The 26,780-nt window shown below is 36.3% G+C and overlaps 1 pseudogene; it reads right to left on the bottom strand.

The window, feature by feature from the left end:
• Positions 1 to 607: 607 nt before the first annotated feature.
• The window catches only part of LOC149849153 (peptidyl-prolyl cis-trans isomerase CYP71 pseudogene), a 118,252-nt pseudogene continuing 92,079 nt past the window's right edge, over positions 608 to 26,780 (bottom strand).

Genomic DNA, 26,780 nt, shown 5'->3' on the forward strand with positions numbered 1-26,780 from the left:
GGTGCACATGCCATTCGTGTTTCACCATTGTGAGAATTTGAGAAATAAAGGCAAAAAGTATGAAAATAAGTAATTTATGATATTTACAATGCTCATTCATCCTATCTAAAACAGGAAATGTAAATGATTCTCATTATATCTAGCTATTACAAGTCTGAATTTGAAATAGAAATTACAATTCCTAAGCTAAGAAAAAGAACATATCCCTTTTCTACCTAATTCCTGCAACATTTAAAGTTTAACACAAGGTAAAAGATGAATATAGAAGGAGGTTTGAGAATATCATATTTTAAGGTTAATATGCCTATGGTTATATCTAAGTCATGACGGAAATGCACACGTTAATGAGAATACAATGCCAATGCCTAATATATGAATATTCATGCATTGGCCTGGATGTACTTATGCTAAATAAAAGAATAAAAATGCATATACAATGCATGTATACAATACATGAAGAGAGGTACAAAGAATTACCTAAATGCCTATGTTAGTGGAGAATGCTTGTACATGTGAAGCCATAACAACTCAGGGGCTATTGGTGCATATAAATGGGTTTACAACAACTCAAGAGCCACTGTGGGTGTAAACGAACTAACAATAGCCTTTAGGCTGCTGAGACTGCAGGAATTTTCCTAGCCTTTTTACTACTTCTGTCACCTTGGTAAAGAGCAATTTTTAAGAGGCGTTCATTGTTCTCAACTTTTCCAAGAATTCTAGCAACTTTATTTGTATGCAAACTAACAATCTTTATACCCAGCGGTGTTGCATAAAGAAGAAAGTTAGAGCTTTCATCAAAAATGGCATTGATCTGTGGAACATTTTCTGTTTTCTCTATTTCTTTTTCAACAGCCATTCTTCTCCCAAAATCTATTGCTTCTAACCGGTATAGTGGAACATCACTCCTTTGCAGATCTTGGGCCACCTCTAATGATTCATCCTACACTCGCCTTAACTTCCCTGTCTTGAACCAAAATACACATATTCTGCGGTCAGGAGATGTAACAGAGAACTGCTTCCCATCTGAACTGACCTCTATGGTAGAGACGGTTGTCTTGCATTCTGAAAATATCAAAGAGACTTGTATCAGTTTTCAAATTGAAACTAACTACATTTTCTGAGAATTGAAGAGTAGATGGAGACCAGTACTCCAGAACACCTTCAGTGTCTGCAGATATCACAATATCATTGGTATGATTGTACTTCATAACTTTAACTGGTGCCATGTGAACCTCCTTCGATATTATAGGTTCAGCGAAACCAGCATGAGCATCATAGACATGAACATAAGGGGAGTTCTTGTCACTAATGGCAAGTTTAGCCTTGACATCACCATGATTGTACACCCATTCAACCGTACCAGGAATATGTGGTAAACACATCATAACCATCATGTCATAGTTGACATCGTATATTTTCACAGAATGGTCACTTGATATTGTACAGCAAAGGAGACCATCAACACTAACAGCCAAGCCTTCGATGGCACCAAGGTGAGATCTGAAATGTTTATCAAACTCCATGCCAGCAGGCTTCTTCTTCCAAAATTTCAAGTGTCCATCAACACTTCCAGTTATGAAAAATTCCGTTGGACTCTAACATACTTAAGCCATGCGAATGAATCGACTTCAGCTATTTCACAGTTTTGAATGATCATCACCAGACCCTCAAATTGCTGATTGCGGACAGTGTGCATATATGCCTCTCAAAGGTCTGGTACACAAGTCATCGATGTTGGTTTCACTAACCACATCTGTTATGATAGGATTGAACCCAGCAGCAGCATCTCCTGCTCAGAGACTTGGAAAACCAATTTTGGGCACAAAAGAGAACAAACCCAGATCAAGCCCGAATTTCACATACATTTAGATCAGAATTTTCAGTCTTGACACACAACTTTGAAGGCCCAACACGTAGGTTTGCCCATATGACCCAAATTATACCGTAACTCTCAATAAAAATCGGATCTCCCGTATGGAGAAGGAAGAAACGATTAGATAAGCTCAGTTAGGTTATAAATTAGCAAACATCTGCCAAACAAAATATTGCTCACACATAAGATCCACATGAAAATACAAATTATCATTATATTGATGACTATCATGTTATTGCAATAGAGAAGTAAAAGAAAATGATCACTACTAATCTCCTATTTGCTGAAAAAAAAAAACTCAGATTATTGCAATATCATGATGACATCTAAATATGATATGTGGATATGCTCAGGATATATAGATTCAAGATTCATAACAGAGAGCAATGAAAGCCATAAAGTGGGTTGGTGGCTGTATGTGAATGTACATCCGTGATCAATATACATAAAAAATAAAAAATAAAAAAGTTGGAAAAAGAAACCTGCACAGAGATAATATTTCAAAACTGGAGCTGGAACTCACCTGGACTGGTCCTAGAGCAGGTAACTTCTCATTTTGATTAATCACTGCACCATCCTCACTCGGCCATTGTTATGGGGGACGATCTCCATGATCTGTGTCACATTCACTGAAACATCCCAGTTTGTCTGTACATGTTTTCTCAATGCAGGACATATTCATCTCATACTGTAGCAAATTGATCAATGTGTTCTAGCAAGATAAAGGAGGGTGTACGCCAATTGGAATTACGCAGAGTCTTTTGTTTGAACAAAATGTGTATTATCCAAATTTGCCCATCAAGTTTGAGAGCAGAAGCTCAAGCAGATCCTAACGGACCTGTGACAAACCATAACTGCCACAGAACAAGCGAAAGAAACGGATCATGTGTCTTTTAGAGATTTCTTGGCAAACTCGTTTGCCTTAATATTACAAAACCCAATTCTGGGCAGTTCTTACAGAATTCAGAACTTGATAAACAACAGAGATGCAGTATGCCGTGGGATCGAACTGTGATTCAAAGGAATAAGGTGCAGAGGCAAACACATATATGAATGGCATTTCTACTACTTGAACAACAATTTAAGATAACAGGGAATCAAACGTGAATACGAAATCAATTACACAGGCAATTATATAGGATGTGAATGCTGGATATGAAAGAAATAAGGACCAGTACAATCCAAGGCAGGAAATCGAACAAAACCAAAATGTAATAGAAAATCGAAATAACCAAAGACTAAAAAAAAAAATTCACCATATGCAAAGATAATGGGGAGAGAAGGTGTTGGAACAGATTCATTCCTTTTGATGTAGCACAGGGTGGGTTGTCGTTGCACAAGCAACTCAACGCCACCATCGGTGCGTTAATGGAAAATAGAAAAAATGAAAAAAATAATAAAAAAAATGAAACTACGGAAGCAAGAAAGAGTGTTTTCTTGCCTTGATAGAGGGAATCGAGAACCAGAGGAGGTAATGGGCCCTTTTCGTATTATTGTGGGTTTCCTGTAGATCTTGCAGGGCCAGCTTTCCTTTAACGACAGAGCAGGTTCACCTCGCCCAGGGTAATAGAAAAATGGATATAAGGGAGAGAAAACGGAATGACGATTGGAGTCCCGTTCAAGGTGTTCCCCCTCCTCCTTCCCCTTTTGTGCCTTTTTAACGAGCCAGGAGAAGAATCAGAAAGGGATTTCTGTTGGAGATGAAGGGCTTAGGGAGGATCCGGGCGGTGGAAGATGAGAATGGAGATTTTTGTTGCAGATGGACGGAGGAGAGAGAGGTGGGAAGAGGAGGTTAGCGATCGGTGGTTTGGAGGATCGGAGGGTGGCTCTGCCAAAGGGGTGAAAGGAGCAGTGGAAGCTTCGTGAAGAGGGTTTCGGGCGAATTTGTTGGGGAAACTTCTAGAAGAGGAGAGTGTGCGAGAGAATGCGATGGACAACGAGAGAGAGGGTTTCTGAAACCCTAAAGAAATTTTCGTTAGAAGGGCTTTTACCAAAAGGCGGTTCCCTGTGAAAAGTTTTCAAAACGGTGGTCTTTTCAAAAAGTTTTTTTTGCAAAAGAATGGTTTTAGTTAAAAGGTTGTTTTTCAAAAAAGAGTTTTTCAAAATCCGATTTTTGTTTCTTTTCTTATATTTTTATTTTTTTGTTCTTTTCTTCATTTTATATATTTTTTGATATTTTTGGAATAAAATCTTAAAATTTACGGAAAAACAAGGATTTAAACTATTTTTTTTGTATTTTTGAGAAATATTTACAAAAGAAGGTTTTCAAGGCTATTTTGAAGAAATTTCTTCAGAAAATGGGTTTGGACCCAAGTTTTAAGAAAATATTCGAGTTTTAAACCTCGAATTGAGAAATACAACTCGATGGATCCAAACGGATACTGGACGAACTGTCTGAGTCTTTCAAAAAGTTAATTTTGATAATTTTGAGAATTTGATTTAAAATTGGACAAAGAAGCTCATATTCGAATCTTTTATCTGGATCCAGATCTGAAATTGAGTCAGATATATAAAATGAATTTAATTTCAGAAAAACTTGAGAAATAAAAAAAATAGAATTTAGATTTAAAAGTGACTCAATTACTCAAAAAAAAATGAAATTAGGGGCAAAAAGGAATATTTAAAAGATTTTGAAAAAATTGGGGTGTTCACAAGAGCCATTACCTTAGAACCGGAGAAATAATTCTTACGCCATGTACTTCGAGCTTCGGCTTGGGTATATCGGCATACCTTGATTGAAGTCAGATGATCTGAACCATAGACTTAGGATTAAGGTCCTACCAGCCTTTTCAAATATTGCATTTAGAGTCAGCTTCTAGAGAGTGCTATTATGTGCATCATTGCTTGTATAATTTGATTCTTTTATGGATATTATCTTATAAAATCCTATTTACTTCACCTTTTTCAAAACCCTGGATGTTTATTTCACAAAAATTCTTTTATTTTCTTAAAAATCCAGGATTGTATATTTCTCATTTCTTTATTCTTTCATAATTTTCTAAAACCCTTGACATTCTTTTTAGTTTTTCCTCTATCTTTTCAAAAATTCAGGCATATTTTCCTTTTTCTCTTGTGATTTATTCAATTCTTTTGATTATGCCTGCAATTTTTCAAAAATATTCAGGTCTTGTCATTCATCTTCAAATATGTCTTCAAATTCTATTTCCTCATCCAAGATCTCTTTTATCAAGAGATATCTTTTCAATTTTTTTAAATAACTCCTTCATCATCTCTCTTTTCCCAAGAACTCCTCAAGTTTAAACCCTTCCTTTACTCTACAGAAAACATCGACATTTCATCATGGTTCAAACGAGAGCAGGAAGGAGGGAAGCTCAGCATCACGATGACAGTGAAGTGGAGGAAGTGAACTCTCCCAGATTATTCTGGAGACATGATACAGAAGAGGATGATGTTGATCCAACAATGTACAAGATATTCCAAAAAATGATGGCAAAAATGATGTCCGAACAGGCTGGGGCAAGTTCAAAGAAAACATCCTCTAAAAACAAGATCAAGAGAAAGCCAGTGAAGAAGCATGTCAAGATCAGCAAGAAGAGGATCCAGTAGGACAGCACCTCTGAGGGTATAGAATCAGCAGAGGAGGATTCTGAGGAAGAACAGTTTGTGTTCGTCCCAAGACATCTGCGACAGCCCAAGAAGGTGGCAGAAGAGCATGAATCAGTGAACAAGCCTAGAGATGGGGTCCCAACAGAAGATTCAATTCAAAAGCTGACTAAGATGGTCAAGGATCTGCAAATCTGAGATAAGGGAAAGAAAGTATATACTAGGCAAGACTTCTACCTCGGTCTAGATAGGGATAGTAGCTTGGAAGATCTCCCCAGAAAATTCATTAAATTTGATGGATCCGGCAACCCAAAAGCTCATCTTGCAATGTTTTTCGCAGTGTGCCAGATTCAGTGATGACAACCGTGCTCTTTTCTTGTGCTTCCCGCGCTGTCTCGAAGGCATAGCGGCTAAGTGGTATGCAGAACACGTCAACCCCGTTGAGCTGCGAGATTTTGACAAAGTTGTTAATCTGTTTGTGGAGTGATTCATGTTCAATACTGAGGCACTGTCCACCCTCAATCATTTGTATAATCTGAAACAGGATGACAAGGAAAAGGCCATGGATTTCATTAGCAGATGGAGAGACACATGCAATAAAATGAGAACCCCCATCTCAGAGGAGCACGCAATCCAAGTTATCCTGAACAACTTTTCTCAACCTCTCAGGATCCTTATCTCCACCTATCCATCAAAGTCGTTCATCGAACTTATTGAACGAGCTGAATGGCTCGAGATGGGAATGGATAACGGAGTCTATGACGGCATCACCCTGGCAAGGGGCAGTCAAGATGCGAAGAAGAAAGCCCATTTCACTCTTTCTGCTAGTTCCTCATTCGACAACAAGGGTAACAAGAATGATCATGGCAACAATTTAGAAGGATTCAGAGGTCAAAAAGGGATGTTTTTCAACAATAATAAGTCTTTCCAATCCAATCCTCAGCAACGGGAGAAAGATCAGGAAAAATCAAAGCGCAAGGACTGGAGTCCCGACCGCGAGTTCACCCCTTTGGAACAGACACTCGAGGAGGTCCTAGAATATATGCTCACAAAAAACATGATCCGTCTGCCAAAAGTTGTCGATCCTCCAGTAATCTTGAGCAAGTTCAAAGAACAGTTCTGCAAGTTTCACCGAGCAGTGGGGCATGACACGGCGCACTGCTTTATTCTCAAAAATATCATCCAGGACTGCATCGATAAAAACCTTCTGATAGAGGACGAAGACGAAGAGCAGCCCACCGTCCTGACCAAGCCTTTCCCAAAGCATTCAAAAAACTGATGATGCTAGAGTCTTTCTGCTTTCCTCCATTTTCTTTACCAACCATCTTTTAAGGGCAAGTCAGCCCGAGTCTTTAGTGACCTTTTGGTCAAGATGCTTGTAAATATTTCAGTCTTTGTTATCGGTTTTGCTTATAAATGAAATGTCAATCTTCTTCATATCTTTGATGTTCAATTCTTATTTCTTTCACCATATTGGGGTATCTTTTATTGTTAAAATTACATTTACACTTCAAAATCTTATTTGCCATCAAATTGCTATTCTTTTTAGGATGAGGGACAATCCCGACATCATCCACGAGAGAAATGAGATTACCTATGAGGGTTTTTCAAAATCGTGAAATTTTCTGCAAAATCTTTGTCATGATCACCAAAAGTTCAAAATTTTGGTCCAATCTTTTTCCAAATCAACCAGCGTGTTGATCCTCCTTTTTCAAAATCAGTTTCAAACCATTGTTTTCAAAGAATCAACCCTCATGTTGATCTCTCTTCAAAATCAACCCTCGTGTTGATTCTTCTTCAAAGATCAGTTCTCGTATGGATCAACCTCGCAGTTGATTCTCTTTCCAAAAATGTTTTTCTCATGAACATTCTCATCTCACTTTAAAGATCCCACGTGCAGGCAGGATCAAACAAACTCTTTTCCTCAATTTTTATCAATTTTTCATTCGTCAATCTTTATCATTCTTATCAATTTTATTCACCTTTATCAATTTTATTGATTTTTCATCAAATTTATTAATTTTTCTTGTCAATTCTTATGTCAACTACCCTTTCAGGTTAAGGGATACACCCGATGCCTCTTTTCCATGAGGTATTCCTTTCCCATTTAATTTTCCCACTCAGGTTAAGGGATAAACCTGAATTTTTTCACTCAGGTTAAGGGATAATCCTGAAGTCTTTCATCGTCCTTCAAGTATCATCAATTTTCCGGCAAATTTTATCCAATTTTCATCATATCTTTGTCAATTCTTTATCAATTTTTATTTTCTTTATCAATCTTTGCTAATTTAATTAATCAACTTTTATAAATTTTGTTAATTTCTATTCTTTTTTCAGTCAGGATAAGGGATAATCCTGAGACCCCTTATAGGAGCAATAACACTACCTATGAGAATTCTTTTATAAAATAAATTTTCATCAATTTTCCTTGATTTTATAAATTTCTGTCATTTTTTTCCTCAAATTCTATTCTTTTCCCATTCAGGATAAGGGATAATCCTGAGACCACTCATAGAAGCAACAATGCTACCTGTGAGAATTCGTTTAAAAAATAAATTCTCATCAATTTCCTCAAATTTTCTCCATTTTTATCAATCTTCCATCAAATTCTCTCTTTCTATCTTCTCAAATTTTATTCTTTACTTTCCCCGTTCAGGATAAGGGATTAATTCTGAAGATCAGGCCACATACAACTAACTATGATGGTATATCTTAATCCACAAGTTGAACTCTCCCTCCTTAAATTGTGATTCTTAGGTTGAACCCCTATGGAATCAATGACTCGTAGGTTGAACCCCTGTCAAACCAATATGGCTCACAGGTTGAATCCCTTCATGAACTAGAATTCCTTTTCAACTCAGTTGATCTTTAGGTTGAACCCCTACTGATCCGCGATCTTTAGGTTGAACTCCTACTGATCCACAGTCCTTAGGTTGAACCCCTTTTGAACCCTTTCCTTCCGTCGATCTTTAGGTTGAACCCCTACTAATCAACGATCTTTAGGTTGAACTCCTACTGATCCGCAGTCCTTAGGTTGAACCCCTTTAGGACCCTTTTTTTCAGTCGATCTTTTAGATTGAACCCCTACTGATCAGCGATCTTTAGATTGAACTCCTACTGATCTGGAGTCCTTAGGTTGAACCCCTTTAGGACCCTTTCCTTTAGTTGATCTTTAGGTTGAACCTCTACTGATCAGCGATCTTTAGGTTGAACTCCTATTGATCCGCAGTCCTTAGGTTGAACCCCTTTAGGACCCTTTCCTTCAATCGATCTTTAGGTTGAACTCCTTTCTACTGATCTGAGGTTCTTAGGTTGAATTCCTTTCGAACCAATGTCATTTTCAAAGATTCGGTTTGTAGGTTGAATTCCTACTAATCAAATATTCTTTTGCGGTTCTCAGGTTGAATTCCTATTGAACCAAATTCATTTTTCAAAAATTTTGTCTGTAGGTTGAATTCTACTGATCTATATTTTTTTGCGGTTCTCAGGTTGAATTCCTATCGAACCAAATTCGTTTCTTCAAAAATCCAATCTGTAGGTTGAATTCCTACTGATCCATATTCTTTTGCGGTTCTCATGTTGAATTCCTATTGAACCAAATTCATTCTTCAAAAATCCAATATGTAGGTTGAATTCCTACTGATCCATATTCTTTTGCGATTCTCAGGTTGAATTCCTATCGAACCAAATTCATTTCCAAAAATTCAATTTGTAGGTTGAATTCCTACTAATCTATATGCTTTTGCGGTTCTTAGGTTGAATTCCTATTGAACCGACCTCATTTTTCAAAAATTCAGTCTATAGGATGAATCCCTATGGATCCAATATTCTTTGTGACTCTTAGGTTGAGTCCCTGTTGAGCCAATGTTGTGTAATAAAATCAATGTTTCCATGTTATTTCTTCCAAAGTTTAGCTAAAGGTCCTATCAAAATCTATATTGAGTGATTATTTCACAAAAGGATTCTCGAAAACTTTGCCAATTTGCTAAAAATGTATTGATTCCAATATTTTACTGCACAAAAGAATCACCTCAGATTACCTCTAGTATTCCTTTCAAAAGGGTGAAGCTTTTTGCGAAAAAGGATAAAATTCAAATCTTTTCTCTGTTGATCAACCAAAAGGATGTAAGAAATATCCTTGGTATGATTAGCGAAAGAAATATTCAATGATGTTGAAAAATCAGAAGCGAATCAATATTGATCATAGCTATGGTGCATGTTTAAAGATGATTTTCTGGCAATCAAGCCGTGGAAATATCCTGAGCGATAAAAGAAATCCACTCAAACCATATCTCCTCATTCATTTAAGCTGCAATCAAATATCTGCAAAAGGGATCTCTCAATTGTCGTCAAGATGAAGACGAATATGCGAGCTAGACCTCTGGGGCCAAAGAAGAATTGGATCATCTCCGAGATGAAAGAGTTTGTGATGGATCCTTCCAAGGAACGTTCAGATCACCGTCAAGATGAAGGCGACTGCGCTGAACCTCCTGACAAACCCTAAAAGATATTTGATTTCTGCTATCATCAAGAGATTTTTGACCAATGAGCCAATATCACTAGTATAATTCCTGAGAAAAAGAAGGATCGGAGCATCTCCAAGATGAAGGAGTTTGTGATGTACCCTTTCCCGAAGAAAAAAAGAAAAGTCAGGACATCTCCAAAATGAAGGATGATGTAATAAACTTCTACCCGCCAGAAACCCAAGAAAGCTCAATGTCTCAAAGGAATGCCAAAAGGATCATTATGGGAAAAGCCCCAGGATACCAAACTGCCAATATTGTCAGAAGTCATCTTTTCTTATGCGAAATCCTTTCATCAATAGCTTTTCACTGCTTGTTTTTATGAAATTAATAGTATTTCTTCTCTATTCATATCAAGGAAATGGATAACTTCTTTGAAGAAACTCAACAACATAAAAAATTTGAATCTGACTCTGGAATTCGGGAAGTTAACCTCATTTTGGAGGAAATACTCTAGGTAAAAAGAGGGAATATCTTTCGCACATACGTGCACACTTTCAAGCATTTGAATCAATGACAATTTCATCTTATTGGCAAAATTTTCTAGTTATCCAAAAATGAGATAAATGCTCAATATCTATTTTGATGCAACCTAGCGTTGTTTATATTTTTTAAAAAGAGTTGCCTCATTCTGGTGAGGTATTTCTCCTAGTCCCATCATGGCCTTCCCCATCAAGAAATCCATGCTTTGTGTATCTATTCAAATAAACATTATACCTGAACCTAGTCTCACGCGGTATTTTTCAAAAATGTCCCATCGTGGTCTTTCAAAATATCTTCGTCCCATCCAGGTTAAGGGCTAAACCTGAGTCTTTTCAAAATATTCTTATTTTTGTCTCAGCCATGAGACTTCTTCAAAATCCCTCCTTTTTACCATTTCTAGATATTAATCTCAAAGTCCCATCACAATTTCCTCATTTTCTTTTGTCCAAATTATTTTCATTCTTGAGGATTTTGTTTCTTCCCAAAACCTTTCAGGATAAGGTATCAAACCTGAGAATAATGTTTCTCAAAACAAATTCTTCCACACCCAGTTCAGACCTTCTGACTGGGGCATTTTAGAAGAAAATTTGGTGTGTTTTCTTTGTCGCTAAGCTCGGCTTAGCAGCAAAGAGGAGCATCTGTGAACACCCCAAATTTTCCAAAAAAAATCTAAAAAAATCCCCCTTTTGCCCCTAGACCCATTCTCTGAATAAACTGGGTCAATTTTTTATCAAATTTTCATTCATTTCTCAGATTCACTGGAATCTAGACTCAATTTTCATTTCTGACCCAATTTCTGATCCAAATCAGATATCTGGATCCAATTATGATCATGAATCTCTTATTTCTTAAAAAATGAAAAAAATCAAATTCTTCATATTTTCTCAGAGGTTTTTCAGGGTCCAATCTCAATTTAAAAATGTGAATTCTAATGTTTTATCAAAATTTCTGGATCCAGATCCATTTTTGAAAATCAATTTCCAAATTTAACCCAGTGTTTTCCAAAAACCTTATTTTCAGAAAATCTTTAAATTTCAAAAAAACAAATATTTTTACAAGAAACTTTCAAAAGCCTCGTTTGGGTCCTGCTTGCTAAAAGTACTCATATTTTTCTCATATTTTCGGATTTTCCTTCCAAAATTCAGAAAAAAAAGTAGTTCATCTACTTTATGAAAACCCCTTTTAGCTAAAACCCCCCTTCTTTTATGAAAAACCTTTTTTTGAAAATTCCGAAAATCACAAGGGACCTCCAGTGTAAAATTCATAACGGCTTGCCGTTATAAAAACACACTGAGGCTTCCCTTTTCCTTCATCGCTTTCACCCCTCCATCGCCTCCTTCCTCTTCTTCTTCATCCCTTCTTCTTCTTCTTTATCCCCTATGGTTCTCCTCAATCAGTAGGAAAAAGTCGATCCTCTGCCAGCAGAGCTGCAAACTAAGAAGATTAATCCTACAACTGAGGCCACCTTGCCTTCAACCTCTAGAGCTCCAACAGCAAGGTGCAGAGGAATCGCCTCTTCTGCCTTTATCTCTGTCGATTCTAGGTAAGGATCATTCCTCTCTGACTTTTTTTCTTGTAAAATTACTTTTCCTTCTTCTCAAGTTTGGTATAAATCATCAATCGATATCTCCTCACTATCCCTCAGAAGCAACATTATACAGTCTTGTTATGCCTATAGCAATACCGATCTGTATATTTGCAAAAGTATGTAGATGATTCCTTCTAACCCTTTCTTTTCTTTTTTAGGTTATTTACATTTCAGTATCTTTCTTGATAAATGTTTATGCGTGTTGGGTATATGCTCCAGACTACTGCATTTTATACAGTATCGATATGCTTATGGCATTACCGATCTGTAATGTTGCAACATTTATTTTTTTCTTTCTCTCCTCTTCTCATTTTTTTTTTCTTCTTTTATGTTTTGCTATATTTTCCCCAAGGCTCTGTTCTATGTTGATAATTGGGCAATGTTTTGATTATCTTTTGATTTTGAAAATTCTTTTTCGTCTTGATTGTCTATTGATCTCGATTGTAACATTGATATAGATTTCCTGTTCATATCAAAATATCGTGCACTCTCTTTTCTGTTCAGCATCATCATCCTCTTCATCGGCAATCTCACCATATACGCATTTTTTTCTTTTTTTTTGTCTTTCCATTTTCTTTTGTCTATTGCTCTTGATTCCCTATTCTGTTCTGGTCGTTTGTTACAATATATAAGCATATTTGATCGTTATACTGCTCCCCTGCAAATAGTGCTAGAGTCATTTACGATGGTTATTTTGTTAGATATGAAAGCAATTACTTTTTTGACCAAATAACATTACCAAGAAATGTTGCATTATGTGAAAACCGGATCATTACCCAGATGGGGTTATTTACAAGCTTGCTGGTGGAGTTTTAAGTGATTTAGCATCTGCTACTCCAAGAATTCCAGGTCATTTTGTAGTTGTAAAGTATGAAGAAAATGGGAATTCTAGTGTATATACTATGGCTCAATGCATGGAGACTGCTTCTGAGAGGGGATGCGCAAGTTGTTGGACTGTTGCCTATACCAATTTGTCCACCTAAAGTCAATGGAAGAGCTGCAAATGCTAGTTGTTTTATGAGATACTCAGATTCAGTCTTCTTTTGGACAACTAGACTACCGGTATCACAACATTTCAAGCAAGAGGTGCATTATTGGAGATGTCTTTTAGGGGAACAGTTTCATTTGCTCTTCTAGCTCTTTATGTTTGTTATGCTTTGGCAGCGATCGAGAAAGGCAACTACTACAAAAGGAGGATGTATTAGGCACAACAGAATTATGTGGTCCAACGAATTTCCACTATCAAAGGGAACATGCTTGGTGAAGGAGGTTTTTAGGAAATTTATAAGGATCTTTTCTGAATCCATTTCACAAGATGAATTTTAACTTCTTCTTTCTGAAGTCTTTTGCATGATTTAGGCATTCATCATTTCAAAAGTTAATTTAGAGTAAATGGAGCCCTCAACACACAAACCTTAGGTGTTTGTCTTTTGAATTATGATAAGAATATGATTAGTTTTTGCTGTCTGTTTTTCAAATCAGAAATTGAAGATACATATTATGTTGTGCCCTGGAACACCTCTGCAACAACACAATATTTCAAGGCTTCACTGTGTCTCTGCAACAACATTTTATTTAATGCTCACAACCTTAAATCTTCTGTCCACATTCTCAATATGTCAGCTATTTGGTTCCAGGGCACTTGTACTTTGAATTGTCATCTACCTAAATCCATTATCTTCAATTTCCACCACATCTAATGATCTAGTTGCCACTGTCACACAACGACAATTATCTTCTGCTTCTTCAGAGCAGACGCTTCCTGTTGCTTCATTCTTAAATAGTAAAGGATGGGCTACGCTTGATTCCCTTCAACATTTTTTTTCACAGCCATCTGGAATTAAACGTGCACTCCTAGTTACAACATCCACCGATGTACCATTGCAGCAATAGTTTGAGGTTGTTCCATCTGATAATGCCAGGGTGCAGTCCCCCCCCACCCTTTAGTTCAAAGTTCTAATGGTGCTACAGGGTCCCATGTTGTTCAGCAGCAGAAAACTTCAACTTTTATGCCATCGATAGGTTTGTTTGCCAATGTCAATCATCACCCACAACACTATATAATGCATCTATCATACAAGTGTATTTTTTTTCCTGCTAAATGTACTATTCATCCATGCTTATAGTTACATTAACTTATCCTCCCTTGCACAACATTTCATTCTCACCTCCACTTTCACTTGCATATTGCCCTCCATCAAATTTCTGTATTATTTCACAGATCAATTTGTACATATGTTGTGTGATGATGCGTAAATTACACGTAAATATAATATCTTTTTATTGCATAAACACATCATTTATAGGTTTAGAACCCACACTTAGATGCATATATATGTCATTGAGCTACGGTTTGAATTTTGTTTGAATCAGACTTAAAACGAGAGAGATATCACATTTTTAGTGATACGAGTCGAGCCTCGGGGCAAATTGGGACATTTTGGATCCAACTGGTCTATTTGGGCCTTGGATCTGGGCCAAAACACCTCAATCCGACCCACACTCCACCCTAAACTCGATTTTTTAAATAAATTGCTAAAAACCTCTCCAGAATTGGGCGCCCAACCATTATTTCTTTTTTAATCCTCTTTCTGGAATTTCCAAAAAGAGGGACTCTTGGTATAAAACCGAAAAGATGCCCAAATAAGGGGCGTCTTTGCCTGGGATTGCATGCCCTAGGAGCCCGACTCCTCCTCTTCCATCTCCTCTCTCAGCCGCCCCTTTCATCCACCTTCTTCCTCATCCGTGGGAGTTGCAGAAAAATGCAGCCTCCATTGGAGTCGCCACCCTCCTTCCCTTCATTCTCCTTTTTTAGAACTTCCCATGCATTTCCCCTTGTTGTGACTAATACCCCATGCTGCATTTTTGCAGGTAGTTGCAGCCATGGAGTGTGCCAGCCATGGACGGGGTGTTGTCTGTCCCTCCATGGCTAGCCGACCCTTCCCCCGTCGACCCTCTGTATCATCCGACCCATTGGAATTTCACGCCACCTTCGGAGCATTACCACCTGCGACTCCAGCGACCTGCAGCAAAGTGAGTATAGCACAACACCAATGAGGGCCCTTGTGGCGCAAATCCAAGGCAAATTCCGCTCTACCTCGTCCTCCCATTCGTCGGACAATCCCAATGTGAGGTGTGTCTTCTTCTTTTCCCCTTTCTTTTAGATAAAACCCAAATCGTGTGTGACTTTATTTTCTGTTTTCTGTAATTTCTGTGTGCCTGTTTTTCCAGCCATAGCATACATGTTTTGTGCATATACCAGCACAGTAGATCAAGTCTAGGTAGATGATTACATTATTTCGGTGTTGTGTTTTTTATTTCATTAAAACCAATTTTCTCTATTTGCGCCTAAATTGGCCGGATTGCATCCAGTCGGCTGAGGCTAGTTAATACAAAACTTAGGTCGATTAAATAACAGCAATCACTGTGCTTTGTTGTGCTTAATTAGTTTTAATATTATGTATTTAGTCTGTGGTGTGTTTGTTTTAGGAGAAGTGAAGAAAGCCCAAAATCAGGTGGACTTCATCCACCCGATTTAGGCATTATGGTGCAACTAGTTTGAATGTGTGATGTTCGGTTTTAAGCATTAGAAATAGATGTTTAAATTGGAGTTAGCAGGGTCATTTCAGTAGGAATTGAATTTAGCTGCATGTGAAGTGATGTGTAATTAAGTTGAGCTTGCTTTAGAAGCAAGATATATGCAATTAGTGAAAATCGGGTAGATCTCATCTACCCAATTTAGGTGAATTAATGTAAGTATTTGTATTTGTGAATTCCTTGTGTTTCATATTAAATTTAGTTAAAGTACAGTAATTCTGTGGTGTTTTGTTGTCTGGATGTGTTTGGATGACAGATTAGTTTACTGTTAGGTTTGGTATGATTTTAGAAGTGTTTCCCCTTTACTCGAGTTAGGTAGGTTCAAAATACTATATATTTTGTCAAATTCTATTTACTCTTTGTTCTAGCATAGTTATAATACTCAGTTTCTGACGGTACTAGAATAATTTAGCTGATATTAGGATTGTGTTGCTGTGTTGTAGTTGAGTAACTAGTTTGGTCCAGTGTTAGCATTCATTGTGTATGATAATTTAGTTTTATTTTTATGAGGTTTAATGTAATGTTTAACATAGTTAGCTCATGTATTCGCATTTAGTTTTATTTAAGGTCATTCAGTAGGTAGAAGTCTGCTTTGCATATGTGATTAATTAGACAAGTGCAAACATTGAATGAGTTCAAGTGAATAGTGTACTGAAGTAGAAACCCAGTTTTTGCATTAATTTTCGCTCGTTACCTTACGTGCAATATTCTGAGTTTTCTCAAAACTACTATTCCATGCTATTCATTAGTGTGTTAACTATGTGCAAACCAAAAATCAACTCATTTTGAGTTGATTTGGTTTTCCTTTTAAGCGTTCTACAAAATTAGGTTTTTCACGATTTTAGGTTTCGGGTAAAACGGTTCTAGAATTTTTATCGAACTTGAAACGCTTGTATCCAGAGTTCCCGGATGAGTTTTTCAATTCCGTAAAGTCCGACAGACTCTTGAGTCTGTCAGAAAGAGAACAAAAGAGAAATACCTAGAATCAGACATAGTCTGCCCCTTCATACTTCCTGTTTGCGAAAACCTGTTTGAATCCGATTTTGCACTGTTCAGGGACAAAACAATCATTTGCTTACTTAGTTGATTTTTAGTAGTTTTTCGTGTTTTCTAGCATGTAGTTAGTGAACTAATAGTAATTAGACTAGTTAGAGTTGGTTTACTTAGTTATTTTAGTTAGAAATTACAGTTTTAGTTTTCTTTGTTTTTAATTATAGTTTAATTTAGTAATTAGTTCAGAAATAGTTATAGTGTGACTTAGAATTAATTAGTGATGATTTACTGACTTTTCATTTTCGTTGTTGTAGTCTAATAAGTTAGAAACAGATCTACAGGTGTATTTACAATGCGAAGTGCAGATGCACATATGGTGAAAAGACAGAATTACCCCTGACAATCTGAAGAAGACTTAGCAAGTTGTTTAAGTTCATTTTCATTTTTTAGATTGTCATGTAATTAGAATGATAATATTAATGTAGCTGTAAACAGTTGTGATATTAATAAATTGAAGTTTTAGATTTTAATGCAAATGTATCCTGTTCCCTGTGGATTCAACCCGTACTCGCCACATTCGTGGAAAGTCAGTTTATTATTGCTTGATGGGTGATTTTCCAAAATGATTTCAACGATAAAATAAGGTTCAAAATAAGCGCTTACAAAATATACATCATTGTGTCACCTTGGTCTAAAATCATGGATAGTTAGCCTATGCACACTCCATTCTTCACCACCCTGCTCATAGTTTATATACAACATATCTGTTGTTAAATTCTTCAGCATACCCCCTTTTTTTTGTCACCTATTATCACCCTTTGTCAACATATCTGTTGTTAAATTCTTCACCTATTTTCTTCACCATCACTAGCCGCACCTCACAGCTCCTGCTGTGTTAAAATTCAAAGCAATGCTGGAGGTAGCCATTATACCTTGCATAGCATCACTTGCCTTCCATTTCACTCTACCCATACCTACCATTCATTTACAGCAATACTCAACATTATTCTATGTGCTCCATCCACTTACAGTGATGCTCAATATTGCTGAAAATGCCCTATTCGCTTACAGCAAGGTCTAGCATTGCTGTAATATTCAGTTCATATATATCAATGCTTAGCATTGCTGTAATATTCCATTACAGCAATGCCTGGCATTGTTGTAACATTCCATTCATTTATAGCAATGCCTAGTGTTGCTGTAATTTGCCCCTTATCACTTCACTATCTTACCAACAATACCCATCCACCAGCAATACATTAACACCCCACCTTCCAGCAACCATGTTTGCTTAGCACTTTCACTTCAATATCCACTCTTGCAGCATTTTTAACACTTCTCGTCCCCCGCCACACTGCACTTACACTTTATTTCTTGCACCATCACACCTCCACTATACTTCCACTGCATTTTCATCATCTGCATTAGCGTAACTCCTTCACCATCTTCACTTCCTTCACCCACCTGCAGCCCCACCTGCTACAGTCTCACACTTCTACTCTGTTGCATGCTTCATTTACTTTTGATTCCCTGCATCCATGTATATCATCCCTTGCTGCAAATACAATATAGTGTCCACACTTGTTGATGTCATCGGCTACCTTCACAGTAAGTCATTTGATCTTCACCTGCAATTAGTACATCTACAACAACTCTCATGGCATATTATGATTTCCATATAACAGCAACTCTCAAGGCTATTGTAGCTCCTTAGGCATACATGAAGCATTTCTCATTAAACACATATTTATTTTCCATAGGCATTAATACTTTAAGCAATCCCCATTAGCTTCTCTCATTTAGTGTAATTGTCATAAATAGATACAATCATGGGCATCATAAATTCGTTCTCTCAATTAGCTTAGTATGCATCTTAGCATCCATTTCATCATTTAGCCTAGTGCACCAAAAACACATTCCAATATTTTTCATTAAGTATGATGCATTAAATTCTTCATTAGCACAGAATAGAAGCATGAACATTCCATCTTCTTTCATCATAAATATAATGTGATATTTCCTTTCTATATACATCTTTTATTTTGTGCTAACTTGAAATTTTGCAAGAATTGTTGAATTCCCTTCTAGATTTAGAATTTTAAATTTCAATTTCAATGATGTAATAGCTAGACATCAATGAGAATTTTACATTTTCAGCTTAGAATAGAATGTATGAGCATGTAAATATCATGAATTACCTGTTTCATCTTATTTTTGTTTTCTTTCAAAAATTCACGAATGGAAACACGAATGGCACGTGCAGCATTCTAATGAGAGGTAATTAAATCCTAAGCAAATGACTCACACTGATGGCCATAGTCAAAATGTGGGCAATGCTTACGATTTTTATCTTTTATGGAATAACACTGGATCCACAGTGGATCCCTTCTCAAAAATCATCATATTTTTTTTCTAAATATTTTCTTCCTTTATCATAGTTTAACTTAAAACTAGCTCAAAATATATATCAATGGCCATAGTCAAGATATATTGAGAGTTAATTTCATTTTAAACTCTATAAAGGCACTAAAATGTGTTTATTTCTTTATCTGAATTTAAATATGATTATTATATAATACATTTTATGACCATATTCAGAAATGTATTATATCTTCAATCTTATTTCAATTCATTTAAAAAATGAAATATGCTTTTTAAAACCAAATCTCAAATTCTTTTAAATTCATTCATCATTTAGGATAGAATTATATCATATTTTCAAAATTCTTTTTTAAAATCCAAGTGATTTTGAGATAATTCTTCAAATAGCTTCTCCACTTCTCAGATCAAACTTCAATTATTATTTATAAATTCAAATTCTCCTTTCTATTTGCAAATCCTATTTTATTTCAAAATTCAAACTTCAATTTCAAAGTCCAATTCGACTTTGAAATTTCAAATTCATTTCTAGATTCAGAATTCAATTCCCAATTCAAATCAAATTTCAAAGTTTATTTCAAACTTTGAATTTCCAAATTCATTTTTCAGAGTTCAAATTCAAATTCAAAGTCAACTCAACATTCCAGATCAAATTTCAAAGTTCAATTCAACTTTGAAATCCCAGATTCATCATTTGATTCCAAAAATTTGAATTTTAAATTAAGTTTATTCTCTCTTCAAATTCTCAATTTTTTTCTGTAATTTTCTGAGTTTAGATCTTCAAAAATTTAATTCATTTTGGAAATCAAGAATCAAAGCTTTTGAGGCTGGCTCTAAAAATCGATTTTCTCTGAAATTCAAAAATTAAAAATCAAAATTCAATCTGGATTCTCAAATCCCAAATCCATCTTCAAGATTTATCTGGATTTCTTGAATCCAATTCCAATTTTCAAAGTTTCACCTTAAATTCTGGGTTTTTCAGATCCAATTCCATCTCAGATTTCGAATTTTGAATCCAATTTCATCTTGGATTCCAAATTTCACACCCAATTCTAATTCCAAATCCCATCTAGATTTCTTAAATATCATCCACCTTTCATTCTAATTTCAAACTTTAAATCTAGAATTCCACTCCATTTTCAAATTCCATCTCGACTTTCAATTATAAACTCCGTTTTTGAAGTTCATATTCATTTTTCAATTCTTATTTTTTAAATCTCCCTTCTTCAAATTCAGGTTCATTTCAATCTTCGATTATTTCAAAACTCAAGATCTATTCTGAATCTTAAGTTAGAAAATCTAACTTCTCCAAGTCCATCTTCATCTTTCAAAAACTATTTCTTCATCGTATTCTCAAATATATTTCAAGATCATTTGAAAAATCCCAAAATTTCTAAATCATTCTTCTCGAAAGCATACATTTCTGCATTTACATTCGCATAAGCATAATTTTTTGTGCATTCTTAGACTTAGAATAAATTCTTAGACAATATTAAGGCAAAGAAAAAAGGCATAAATTCGATCCTTGGTTCGATTACCCATGGTAAAGGCGCCAGGAACGGTTGAAACTCGTACCGATGAACGAACCATGTCTCTCCCTTTTTTCCGCAAATATTTCAAAATGGATGTGAGTAATTTTTCTAAATATTTTTAAGGTCAAGTGAGACCTTCGCAAAAGAGTTTTTGTCTCTTCTTTCTTTTCTTTTCTCTTCTCTCTTCTTTTCTGTCTTTTATTTTTCCCCTTCAAAAAGGGAAATAGAGGTTAGAAAGGAAAAAAAGAAGGAAAAGAGAAAACAAAGAGGAGAAATTTTGTGATGATCACACAAAACCAGAATATATAAAAGGCAAAAAATCTTTGCCTAACTGTCCTCTGTCACCCCATAAAATTTGGGAAATTTTTAAGGAAGTTTAGTACCCGAAATCCAATTTAGAATTAGCATTTTAGGCAAAATCTTGATATTTAGGATTTTTAGTTATTTTCCACATTAAAAAATAAAAAAAAAATATATTTTCAATATTCATTCTGTTTTTAGGGTTAGTCTAGGTGTCCATGCCAAATTTGGCTCAAATCCAAGTTCATTTGCTTTGTATGTTAGTTTACTTTTAAATTCAGAAGCGAAAATCAAGTCAAATTTGATATTTTTGTGATATTTTTGTCATTTTAGGGTTTTTATCATGTAAATAAGCATGCCATGTCATATTAGGGTTAATTTCAATGTCATTTGCATTTTAATTTCTCATTCTTGCAAAATTTATTTCAGAAAATCCTAGTTTCAAGGCCATAGTCTTGTTATCAAGGGCATTTTGGTCATTTTGACCTCAATTTTGAAATTCCAAACTTAAATTTTCCAAATTTTCATGCATGTCATCATATTATGTTTAATTTTATTTCATTTGATTTTCAAATTTCCAAATTTTACAAAAATTCTCTCAGAAAACCCTGATTTCAAGGTCATTAGGGTTATTTTGATAATTTTGTCCCCAATTTCGAATTTCCATGTTTATTTTCGAAATTTATTCCTTATTTCTCATGTTTATATCAAGGGGGGTATGAATTTATGTTTATATCTAAATAATATCCAATAATTTCTAATATTTTTGGATAAATTCAGAAAAACCTACATTTCCGTGCTAACATGTTTTCTTGTTTTGTAGGAACATTCAAGAAGAAGAATTTTATTTGCTTATTTCATTCAATTCAATGTAATATCAAATATAATAATTTAGAATAAGAGTTACTTTTCAACTTAGGATAGGACTGCATTGCATATAGCTTACATTTTGCAATTTCCAATATCTGATGTATGATGCATATGCACATTTTCCAAAATCACTATGGTTGACACGAATGACACGTGCACAAGCTTTTAGGGAGTTCATGAATTTGGTGGGATTCGTATTTATGGCCATAGTCATAATACGGAGAAAACCAAGACTTGTGATCTTCGTATTAGCCACATTCAGCCTACACTCTTAGGCTAATTTCAAAAATGCACTATTTTTCTCAAAACTCAAAAGGATTTTCCCAATTTCTCAAAGAATTATCTTTCAAATTCATATTCATTCATTCAATTTGCATCATTTTTAAAATCATGTTCCAATTCTATTTCAGAAAAATTAATTTTCCCAAAAAATTTCCAAGTCTTTCTCAAGATTTGATTTTCTCATAATTTTGGGTTTTCAAATGAGATTCCAAGTATTTTCCAAGTTCAAATCAAGATTTTTACATTCTCAATTTCATTTCCAAATCCAAATTCGATTTTCTCAAAAACTTTGAATTACTTCTGAAATTGATTTTCCTAGAATTCTCAAATCTCCTTCAGAAATTGATTTTCATTTCAAACCCAAATTCCAAAAATTGATTTTCTCAGAGTTCCCAGTTTTTTCTGAGAATCCATTTTCCATTTCAAAAACCATTTTCCAATGAATTTCCTAATTTTCTCAAGATTCTCAAATCCATTTTCTTAAAAAAGCAATCCAAATCTCAAAATCAATTTTCCCAAAGTTCAAGTTTTCCTGAAAATTCATTTTCCAATGCAAATTTCTGATTTCCAATGAAACTCAATGATTTTCCCAGGAATTCCATTTTCAAGCACTTTTCCAATCATTTTCCAAGTACATCTCCATTTTCCAAGGCAAACATCTTATTTCCCAAACTTGCATCTTTTCAAAATTTCATAGCACATGCCTGATTCTCTGTGCATTCTAGGAAAATAGAGCATAATTTAGATAATTTAACTTAGTCAAAGCATATATTTGATCCTTGGTTCGATTACCCCTGGTAAAGGCGCCAGGAACGGTCGAACCTTGTACCGACAGACGGATCTCATTCCACAGAATTTTTTCGCAAATTTTCAAAACGGAGGTGAGTAATTTTCAAAAATCAATTTTCAAAACTTTGGTCGATTTTGACTCGCAAAATCATTTCTCTCACTCTCGCAGAGGAAGGGGGAAAAATTTTGCGATGATAACACCTAGGCATGGTTTGGTAGGACCATATTGAGGAGATATTTTCATACTCACATAGACTTAGGTCTCACACAACCCTCCTCAATTTAGGATATGAATGTAAACAATGTATGCTTTTTCAAAGATTTTCAAAATTCTATCTCTTTAAGTTTTAGAGTCTTCTATTTCTTGCATGTGATCATTTTTCCAAACCACCTTACCTATCTCTACCTGGTCTTGACGTTGCTGGGCTTTCTTCCAGAACCATAGTTCGGGACAAAGCCCCACAACTGGGCCGCTTATTTGGGCTGACGCCCCCTGCTACGTACTAAGGGCTATAGTCTGAAGTATATTGGTAGGCGCTCAAGGATGTCGGGAAAATACAACCGTAGAACCGGAGATGAAAATTTTATGCCCCATACTTTGAGTCTCAACTTGAGTATAATGACATAAATGGATTGGACAAAGATGATCTGAACCTAAAGTCAGGATTAGGATCCTACAGCTATTTTCAAAATGATGCATTTAGAGTCAGCCTCTTAGAGAATGTTGTGCGTGCATAATTGTTTATGCAAGATGTGATTGTATGTACTTCACTTTCCCTTATTTTCCCATTTTTCCAAATATACTAGGCGATTTTTCAAATACCTCATTTTCCATCTTTTTGTAAGATATTCCTTTTTTTTCCAAAACCCTGGACAAATTCCCCAAAATTACCTACACTTTTTCAAAACTCCAGGTGATTTGAAATTCTTCCATTCTACTGGATCTCAAATTTTCCAACCTCATTTTATCATGCCTGCAATTTTTCAAAATTTTTATATTTTTTCCTAAGTCTGATTTCAAGTTTTCCGCTATTTTCCAGTTCAATGGCATCTAGTCAGCTTGATCTTATTTTCCCCGAAGGTCACATCTCCTACAAGGTGCAACAAGGTCTTCCTGAACATCGAGCCCTCAACACCGGATTTTTTCCTCGGGGGTACTATTTGTGGCTCAAAAGCTTTTGTCAAATGTTCCCAGACCATTTGAGAGAGTGCGGATTAGAATTGGCATCCGCAGTGAGAAAGTTGACCGTTAATGGCAACTTGATCCATGCAATGGCAGAGCGATGGAACCCTCATACCTGTACCTTCTGCTTCCCATGGGGGGAGATGACCCTGTTGATGAATGAATTCTCATAAATCATGGAATTACTTGAACCAGCTGGTCAACCTGGAGATCCATTGGAGCAACAGTTCCTAATCAATGTCAAGGGTTTGGATCCCCGAGATGCTCTAGCTCGCCTGACAGGCCGCTGATCTTGGCCTCTAATTCAGATGGATGGGAATGAATATGTTGATTTGCTTGAATTATATCGTCAATATGAGACCTTTGCTGAAGTCAGTTCACTATCCAGAACAACTCGAGAAAGGATTCAGAACACAATGGTCCTATGCACCCTAGGACTGACCTTCTTCCCAGACGGACAAAACTACGTAGATATCAGAATAATCCAGTTCCTGCGACGATGGGGAAGTCGACAGACCAGCCGTCTCTCTATAGCCATGGCAGCACTTGTCTTCCTGTACCGTGGGTTGACTCGTTTTACACTCGGAGAGTCCATTATAGTCAAAGGGTGCACTTACGCGCTTCAGTCATGGTGTTTTTTAGCATGTTTTGACCCAAGCAAGTTCTTTCAGATATAATGGCCAAGAGCTCCTTCCTATGGCACAATATCGATCCATGATCAATAACATTCAAGAAGAAGAGATTGTATGGGACTACTTTGATCGCCAGATATCTCCTCTTAAATACACGTACGCCTATGGGAAGCGATTCAAGCTATTGGGACCTTTATTCTGCACTTATTATCAGCCAGAGCGATGTGTTCGGCAGTTATCATAGAGACAACAGTACGTAGAAGCTCGGCTACTGTCAGGAGTTATGGCAGAATTTGACCTCACATCTGCACAATGGTTTGGAGCATATCATTCTGCCCACTATAGCTGGGACTCCTTTGTCACTCTCACTCTCTTCCCGGGTCCTAAAGTATCTTTTGACTATTATGAATGGTGGGAAGTTGTCTATTTGCCTCCTCTTTGTCAAATTCATCATTAATGAAACAATATTTTCCTTCAATAAATTCCCTGTCTTTCCACCATGGTTTGATGACCTCGCATATTTTCAGTTGTTTATTCTTGCAAAGAATGGCAGCGCAATTGTCATGACTCCCGCAACAGCTCATAGTCCTCTAATTGTCTACCATATTTTCAGCAAATATTTTTCTCTCAATCAAAGCCATTCTCAAAGTCTAACCAAGTATTTGCCCTGCAGAAAGCACTCCCTACATTTGATGGTTCAAACAAGGTCAGGAAGAAAGACAACATTATCTCTGTGCATCACACACTCATCAACTTCAGAAGAAGAGATGGACTCTTCACGTTCAGTCAAGAGTCAGGGCCAACAAGAGGACGATGGCATCAATCCCTAAATGTATCCCATGTTCCAAAAGATGATGAACAAAATGATGAGCGAGCAGGTCGAGACCAGTTCAGAAAAGAATCCATTCAGACAAAAGATCCAAGGTTGCATGGCCAAGAAATCAGTGAAAACTTCCAAGAAGCAGGTTCAGCCAAAAGACACTTCCGATGAAGAAGAATCAGCAGAAGATACTGATGAGGAATGCGAGATAAGGCCGACATTCTAAAAATCTACTCAGGAGCAAAAGGCTGCCCGCAAGCTAAGGGATAAAGTCATAGAAGATCCACTACACGCCGAATTTAAAGAAATGGCAAGAGTAGTCAAGGATCTACAAGCCCGCGACAAGAGCAAGAAAATTTTCATAAGCGAAGATTTTTACGATGGCTTAGAAGGGGACGATAATCTTGAAAACCTTCTAAGAAAATTCATCAAGTTTGGCAGTTCTGGCAACCCCAAGGCGCACCTCGCCATGTTCTTTGTTGAGTGCTCTAAGTTCAAGAGAGACAACAGGGCTCTATTCCTTTGCTTTCCCCGCAACCTAGAAGGAACCGCTGCAAAGTGGTATGCGGAACATATCAACCCCATCGAGCTAAAAGAATTTGATAAGGTGGTGAATTTATTCATAGAGCGATTTCTGTTCAACACGGAGATGCTCCCAACATTGAGTCATCTCTGTAGCCTCAGGCAGAGAGAAAACGAGAAGGCAAGGGATTTCATTCACCGATGGAGATCCGCTTGCAACAAAATGAGGGATCCTATATCAAAGAGACACGCATTGTAGTTGATCCTCAACAATTTTTTGCAACCTCTGAGAGGTTTAATTTCCACTACACCATCCAGAACTTTCATCGAGTTGACAGAACGAGCCGAATGACTCAAACTAAGCATGAAAAATGGAGTCTATGAGAGCTTCACTTTTACCAAGAACAGTCACCAGAACGAGAAAAAAAAAGCTCATTTCACCTACTCTACCAGCAATAACAGTTGCAACCATTATAAGGGGCAGAAGAAAGATAAATGCTATGGCGCAGAAAACTCAAATTTCAAGGGCGATCAGAAAGGAAAACACACTTGTAAGACCCACAATTTTTCAGATAACTCTGAATAAATTCCTGAGGCATTTTTCCAGTGAAAAATAGCATTTTTACCGTAAAGCGAATCGAACTGATTTCTGCGATCCAAATATACTTAGAATATTCGTATCTTCACGAATATATGCTCAAACGCTCTGGAGATCATAACTTCCTCCCTGCTCGAAATCAAGAGATTCCTGCGAGCCAACTTTCTTAGTTGCATCAATACGAAGATAATGGCCTACTCAGAATTTTTCGGAAAAAAATGCTGAAAACTCAACTTTTTGTGGGACCCACGA

The sequence above is a fragment of the Nuphar pumila genome, chromosome 1 (genome assembly GCF_984573655.1).
Source record: "Nuphar pumila chromosome 1, dmNupPumi1.hap1.1, whole genome shotgun sequence".
Lineage (NCBI taxonomy): Eukaryota > Viridiplantae > Streptophyta > Magnoliopsida > Nymphaeales > Nymphaeaceae > Nuphar > Nuphar pumila.